The following is a 7,701-nucleotide window of genomic DNA, read 5'->3' on the forward strand; positions in this document are numbered from 1 at the left end:
AACTCCATGTTAACATTCTGAGTTGATGATCACAAATTATCATGAGGAGGTAGGAGTGCAATAAAAGTCTTATATTTCAGTCTTTAAAATGTTTATTACTTTCTTTTATTTCATTTTGTAAGTTTTGTATATTTAACTTTTTTATCCCATGATGCTGACCAATTCAATGTAGGTTCTTAGTCTTGAAAATTTCAGACCCCTAATTCACCATGCTAGTGAAAGGAGTCAGAAATATTGGTAGGTGAAAAGAAAAAATAAAAAATGCAAACTAAACCTAATATACTGACACAAAAGAACACTACTGGATGCATTATGTCTGGTTTTAAAGGATCACTCTGAAAGTATGTTAAATGAAGAACCAGTTCTATCTACTATCTAATATGGATGCTTGAATTGAGAGAAAATGACAAATGATAAAAAAGCTGTCATGCTTTCTTTTGCAAGCCAATTCAAGAATACGTTACTTTTGCAAAATATTCTTTAATATTTTTGAATTTCAGAGAATATTCCTATTCCCTGTGAAAATTAACAACAAAGCTTTAAAAAGTCTGCCATTGTATTTGGTAATTTACTTCAGAACCTGTTGCCCTTATATATTCAGAAAATGTAAAATCTTGTACAAATTATTTGGTGCAAAAAATAAAAAGCTTTGAAACTACCCTATGCTATTTATATACTTAAGTAATAATATTTCTAATTCCAAATAGAAATCTCTGTCTCCTAAACATTAACACATTATGCCAAGGCTTTGATAACGGTGGATGAAGCTGGTCGCTCCACAATGGACACAGGTAAGAAGGTGTAAGAACAGTTTCCATTTGATCCAGGTGGGGAGCAGGCCTCTGTGTATCTCTCATATGAATCATAGTCACCTGAATGAGGAAGGACTGATACAGGTGGTTCTTACTGTAATTGTGTCTCCTTTGCCTGACGCTGTGAGATCGGAGTCCATAAAATTGGAAGTAAGTGTAGTACTTGTATGACATGGGAACATGGGAAGATAGTCCTGGAAATTGAAGTGTTTGCATCCTTGGAAGTCAGTATTTGTGGGGTTGGATGGAGAGTGTGATCCTGTTGTTTGTAGATCATTTGAGGACTTCGGAGCCTGGGCAAAGAAAAAGAGATGTCCACAGGGTGGCAGTAGCACACACAACTTTTATTGGGTGAAGCTTTGACAGGTTTGCCGGAAGTTCCTCAGAGCAGGAGTCTGTCTATGGGCCAAGGGGCCAAGGTTGTTATTCAGAAGAGGAGGAGGAAGAAACCTGCTGAGAAGGGGCTTACGTGTCTAGGTGTTGTCACACAGCAGTGTTGGGGTTATCAGACCCAACACCAGGACACGTGGGTGACCAAGTCTGGCAGAGTCAAAAGATTGAGAAGAGACAGTTTGAGAAGTAAAATGAGAGCCATCACGATCATGGAGGCTGCGAAGGCCCCGAGCTCTGGGAGCCCAGTGCTATTTATTGGTAATCCAACAAAGAAACAGGTGGTGAGAATGTGGAGGTCAAAAGGGCACGTTGCATTAAGCACAAGATTTACAGCTGTGATGGTTTAGCATTTGCTCTGCTACTTGAGATAATGGAGAGCAGGTTCTTTTAACTCAAGATACAATCGATCCTGGGAGAGCAAGGAGCCAGCAAATGTAGACGCATTCCAGAGCCACCAGCCCTGGATCCTATCCAAGCCACGTGGGATTTTATGCCCTGAGCTTAGATTATAGTGTGTCAGGATAGCCTTCCACCCTTTATAGCACAGAGCTTGGTGTTCCAAAGGCCACAAGGGGTTTTAGACCCTGGAGCCTGGACATGTTCCAAGACTCTTTTACCTTATGTTAGACAGGCAAGCCCTGCCTCAGCTTCTCACAACACTCAGCTTTTCCCAATACAGCAGCACAGTGGGGAGTCTCTAGGTCAGAGAGATCCAGAGGGAAATATTAGTCTGGGGTTTTCATAACCTGGGACTTACCTATTGCTAGCAGATGAGGGTGAGTTTCTCTGAGATATATAATGTAAGCATTCCCTACGTGGCAAAAAAAATCTGCTTTTGGGAGCAGTTTTTGAAATGATTTGATTGTAAAGTTTGAGTCTGGCACAGGCCATAGAGAAATAAGCCTGCAGTTTAGAAACAAACAACATATGGGCAATTCACACAAGACACCTTTGGCTCATTTATACATCATTGTTACACAATCTGTAGACTTTGTTCTAAAGACTGTATTAGTGGAGATTGACAAAATCCACACTGCTATGGATGAGACTGAAGTCACACTGCAGCCTTTTCCCTACCTGGACCTCAATGGAGGTTTTTATTTATTTTTTATTAAAGTTGAAAGTTTGAGCTTGGGTGAGAATTGAGACTAAGCCACCCATAGAAGGAGCTTCACTTTGTGAAGCTGCAGGTCCTCTGTGCTGGATTTCTGGCTTCCAGGGTACATGAGATTGAAGTCGTCTGCATTATCTCATCGACTAAAGATTGTGACCCGCTGGAGCACAGATTCATGGATAAATATCCAGGTACACAGAGAACACAGGGAATGAGGGCTCTGTGGATAGGTATCTTCTGCTTCTGAGAAGCTCTCTAAACACTGGGAAACACAGGGATATTTACATATTTGACCTTTCTGAATCTTCAAACCCTGTTCTTGATCAGCCTAATCTGAACCTGTTTTCAAATGTTTCAATTGATTTTCCTCTTTCTTAGAAAAAATAGAAAAATAAATGATATAAAGTCCTCACTGAGCTATGAGGTTAGCTTGTGGAATCCTGTGCTTCCATGGATGCTTTTCCTCTGCGCATGTTCATCTTTCTGTGGGACCCATCTCACCCCCATCACACTGCACAAAGTGAGCCAGGGATGTTGTTGCATCCCTAAGCATTCTGTGTCCTTTCCAGTCTTCATTCCCTCTAAGATTCCCTCTCAGTTCTCACCCTTAAAGAAAGGGACCTCTGTCCCTGAAATAAGGTCTCCAAAAACCCACAGCTTCCCTGGCTGTTTATAAGGTTTTTCCATTGTTGAGCTCCTATTCTGATCACTATTAAGAAATTAATTTCTATTCCAAGCAAATTACCTTTATTAAATCTCAAAACCATATGCCAACTGTGAAAGCGTGCTCTTTTTTAGAAGCATACTCAAGAATATAATTTCCCACTAAATATTTCATTTAATTTAACAAGTTAATCGGCACGTTTCTTCTTTTTCTTTTGTCTTAGATAATTTCTGTGCAATCAGAGCTCCCCAGTAAGTTGATTAATATAAATTCCCATAATCGGTTTTAAATTTCTTCTAGGACTGCTACCTTGCGTCCTATGCAAGAATCAAGTAATGTTTGAGTTTTGGAGTTCACTAGTATCCAAAGCAAGAATAGGAAATGTGTAAGATCTGCCTAAACAAGTAACTAACAAGTCATCCTAGCTTCCAACTATTTGTAAACTTTGTGATTTCATCAGATGACTGTTCCAGGGAAAACAAAATTATTTATTTTATTCTACTTGTCATTTATTACTAATATTTCATTTTTTGGTTGGCATAATAGTAATTTTAGAAGAACTAACATGTACATTTCTAAAAGTACCAAAAGGTGAGGCCAATTGCCCTTCAAGGAGCACTTAAACTTTGGATTATTCTCTCTCGGCCAAGAAAAGCCAAGATAGAAGTTGACATGGTTTGGATATTTATCCCACTCAAATCTCATGTTGAAATGTAATTCCCAATGTTGAAGATAGTGCCTGGTGGGAGGTTTGGGGGTCATGGGGTGGATCCCTCATGGCTTAGTGCTGTCATGATGATGAGTACTTTGTGAGATCTGGTTGTTTAAATATGTGTGGTACCTCACACCACTCCCCACCTGCCTTGTTCCCACTCAAGTCGTGGGATATGCCTGCTCCTGCTTCACCTTCTGTCATAAGTGAAACCTCCCTCAGGCCTCCCCAGAAGCCAAGCAGATGCCCACACCATGTGTGCACAGCCTGCAGAACTCTGAGTCAATTGAACACCTTTCCTTTATAAATTACCCAGTCTCACGTATCCCTGATTCCAAAAGTGAAGTTTATTACTATGCTACTGCTACCACATTAGAGGTAATTCACCATCTCCACCTGCTAGTGCAGAGCTTGTGTTATTATTTAAGGCTAATAATGGCCACTGAATAATTCATTCAGCCCATGGCTCTTTCATGTTCTGAATTTTGGATTTGTGGTAACTTGGTATGGAATTAAATGGTTGAAAGAACACTTTTGTTAATTTTGGAAATCAACAGAAGTTATTTCATTTGGTCTTTTATTCTTCCTTGAGATCTTAAAATAGCCTTATTCAAAATCTATATAAGCCCTGGCCCCCATTCACACAGAAGAAGAGCCCGTGCCCCTGACTGAGGCCTCATGGCCTCCCTAACTCAAAGGCTCTCCAGCCACCTCCACCTGAGCTTGATGTGGACGCATCCTCTCGGCACCACAGCTGCTCCTGCCACACTGAGAGGCTGAGTCTTTTTCGAAGGTTTGTGTTTGGGGCCTTCACACTGTCCAGGGCCCCAGTGAGTGTCCTGCTCACAGGAGTCTGTGCACTGTCTCTAGGCTCTACACTGACAATTATGCGAGTGAAATCAATGCAGTTTTGGTTAAATGTGTGCATGTGTATCCAACTTGTTTTGCTACAAAGTGGCCTAAATTTTTTGGCTATTCTGCTACCTGTATTTGTTAGGCAGCTGCACACCGGCAGAAAGAGTCAGGATATGCTTTCATTTAGCCTTTCCTCCAGCAAGATGTGGCTCAGAGCCTACTGTGTCCTCCTTTCTGCTGCTATTCTGCCCTGCTGAGGCTGTTGCAGCTGAAGGGGCCTTTAAATATGTCACATATGCTTCCATTGTTAAATGTGAGATAATTTGTTTTGCTCTGCAGGAAAGCTTCATTCACCTGAAGAAGGAGATTGAAGATTTCTAAAGCAGGATGCTAACTTTTTGATCTTTGTGTAATTTTGTTATTAAAGCTTTCTCTTTCTGAGAGTAAGAGAGGTATAATTTGATTTAAAACTTTTCCAGCTTTAACATCTGTCAATGGAAGCCTTCTAAAGAAAATTCTGGCACTACTCAAGTCAACTAAATATTTTCTTATGAACCATCAGTTTTGCTCCATGTAATTTTCCAAATAACCCCCGCACAATCCAAAAAACACACACCTCTTTGAAGCCAACTAAGAAGATATCCACAAAGCTTTTGTATCATTATTTCTAAAGATAAGGGATTAGAGACAACCTGGGTATCTATTACCAGGAACATAGGTTAAATGTAGTTGACATCTTGACTGAATCATCAGGCAGCAATGAGAAGTAATAGACAAGTTTCACCCTTATCAACACGAAAGATTTTAACTCATACTTCTCAGTAGAAAAACAATGAGCATAATGACATATTTCACAGGATGATGTTACATAAAATAAATAATTGTACACATAGCTATGTGTATAACACATTGAATGGAAAATATATTAAAATACAAAACAATAAGCAGAGAGAAATGTTCACTTCTCTCGCCCCATACCAGCCTCCTCTTCTCCCCTGGCTTCTCCTAGCTTAGAGCTATCCATCAGCACAGGGAAGGAATATTCTGTGCAGGCTCCAAGCACTCCGAACTTAGGAACCAGCTTTTTGAGGAATGCCTGGATATGCAGGGCATTCAGCACCTGGCAACCTGGAAGCTATGGAAAATCATAGCACCCCTTTCCAGGGAAAAGAAGCACCAAACCTCAGCTAGTTTGTTACCAGGCAACTGAGAAAGAGCCCTGGGTGTATTTTCTGACAACCCCCAAATTATTTGGCCTCCATCTCCTTAGGAGAACCTAAGGAATAATAGTCCATATCTAACCTTCTTTGGTGCCTCCTTCTATTAGATCCTAATTCAATCATGCACCAAAATAAGTCAAAGCTTTGGTGGGCATATCAGTCCTGATGTGTGACATTTTATTCACTTTTTTCTGAAAGTAAGTATCTTCTTTAATTTTGCAATTTAGCGCCTCGCTTGCCCCAGCCCTGCATGAACTAATTGTAAGCCAAATATTGACCAAGATACTCTTTGTTACCTGGAACAGGTATGCTCCCACTCCAACAAACGCAAGTGGGTCATGTTGATATTTCAGGTCCCTGGGAATCTATGTCAACTCAGACTTTGTGCCCAATTGTCCTTCACAGTATTTGGTTGCTCCCCTCATCCTAGAGTACAGCACCCGTGTATATGACGAATATGGGAAGGACAGCGAAATCATTGCTTCACACACTGCTGGTGGTGACACAGGGTCCCCCTTCAGGGATACTGGACACTTCTTCAATTAGGGGGATCTGGGCTTTACCCAGACCAAGGATGGCACCAGAGATTTTGACTACTGGGGCCACTGCCCTCAGCCTCCTACTCATCCACTGTTGCCTTCTTTGGGATAGATTACAGGATCCATACTCTCATTTCCTAGACATCTGTTTTGCCCCTAGTGACACAGTGTACTATTGACCATCTGCACAAATTTCTGCAGGTTCAAGCTCCCTTACTGATGTTCTCTGCCATTATGATCATCCAGATCCCCTGACATCAGCTGGTGAAGTGCTGCCGCCTGGACTTTGTTGTCTGAAGTCCGAAAATCCCATTGTTATCAAGGATCTGTGACAGTCTCTCCTATTCTAAGCCCTAGCTTTTAGAGGAGAGGATCCACTCTTCATGATATCTATTCTATTGTATTGTATTAATCAATATGTCTATCAATATAGTAATATTGCTCATGTCCCACTCTCCGATACCGTACTTACGGTCATGGTGAATGGCCTGTCTTTGGCTCTTTCTGTGGAGAATAATTCTCCAGTGAATCTTCTGGCCTCATGTTATATACCCACTCCAGCATGCCTATCCCCTTTGCTGGCTGCCGGGCTCAACTCTTAGTTCCTTCCTCTACCACCTCCTATGGCAATTCAGGCTCCCAAGCCAGCGTCAGCCATGACTTTCTCCAGACTACTGGCAGTCACCATAGCAGTGAGCTTCTATCCTCCCCTGGGTCCTTGGCAGGATGTTTAGTCACCCATTCTCAGGGAGTGACCCAAGTGAAGTCTATGTTCCAGCCCCCTTGACTGAACACCTTCAGAACACTCTCAAGAGGACCTCCTGACCTACAGTGCATGCCATCTAATTCCTGTAGCTGCCATTGGCACTGCTAACTTGCTTTCTGTATCTGTGAATTTACCTATTCTGGACATTTTATATAAATAGTGTCATATAATATGTGGTCTTTAATCCTAGCTTCTTTCACTTAACATATTATTTAGTAGCTTAATCCATGCTGTAATATGTATAAGAATGTTATTCTCTTTTCCAGCTGAGTAATATTCCATGGTATGATAAAACCACATTTTGCTTGTTAAATTGTGACCTGGTGGATATTTGGGTTGTTTTCACCATTTGGCTACTATGAAAAGTGATGCTGTAAACAATTATATACAAGTTTTTGTGTTTTTCATGTTTTCAAATATCTTAGCTATACATTTACAAACAAATTTTCTGGGTCATATGATAAATGTATGTTGCACTTTTTGAGAACCTGCCAAGCAATTTTCAAAGAAGCTGCACCATTTTACATTCCAACAATGATGTATTCAGGTTCATATAAAAGTTAGGGGTCAGGGCTTTCCAGAGAAATAGAACTGATAGGACATACACACACACACACACACACACA

Source organism: Mandrillus leucophaeus, unplaced genomic scaffold, assembly GCF_000951045.1.
Source record: "Mandrillus leucophaeus isolate KB7577 unplaced genomic scaffold, Mleu.le_1.0 Scaffold1017, whole genome shotgun sequence".
In the NCBI taxonomy this organism is placed as follows: domain Eukaryota; kingdom Metazoa; phylum Chordata; class Mammalia; order Primates; family Cercopithecidae; genus Mandrillus; species Mandrillus leucophaeus.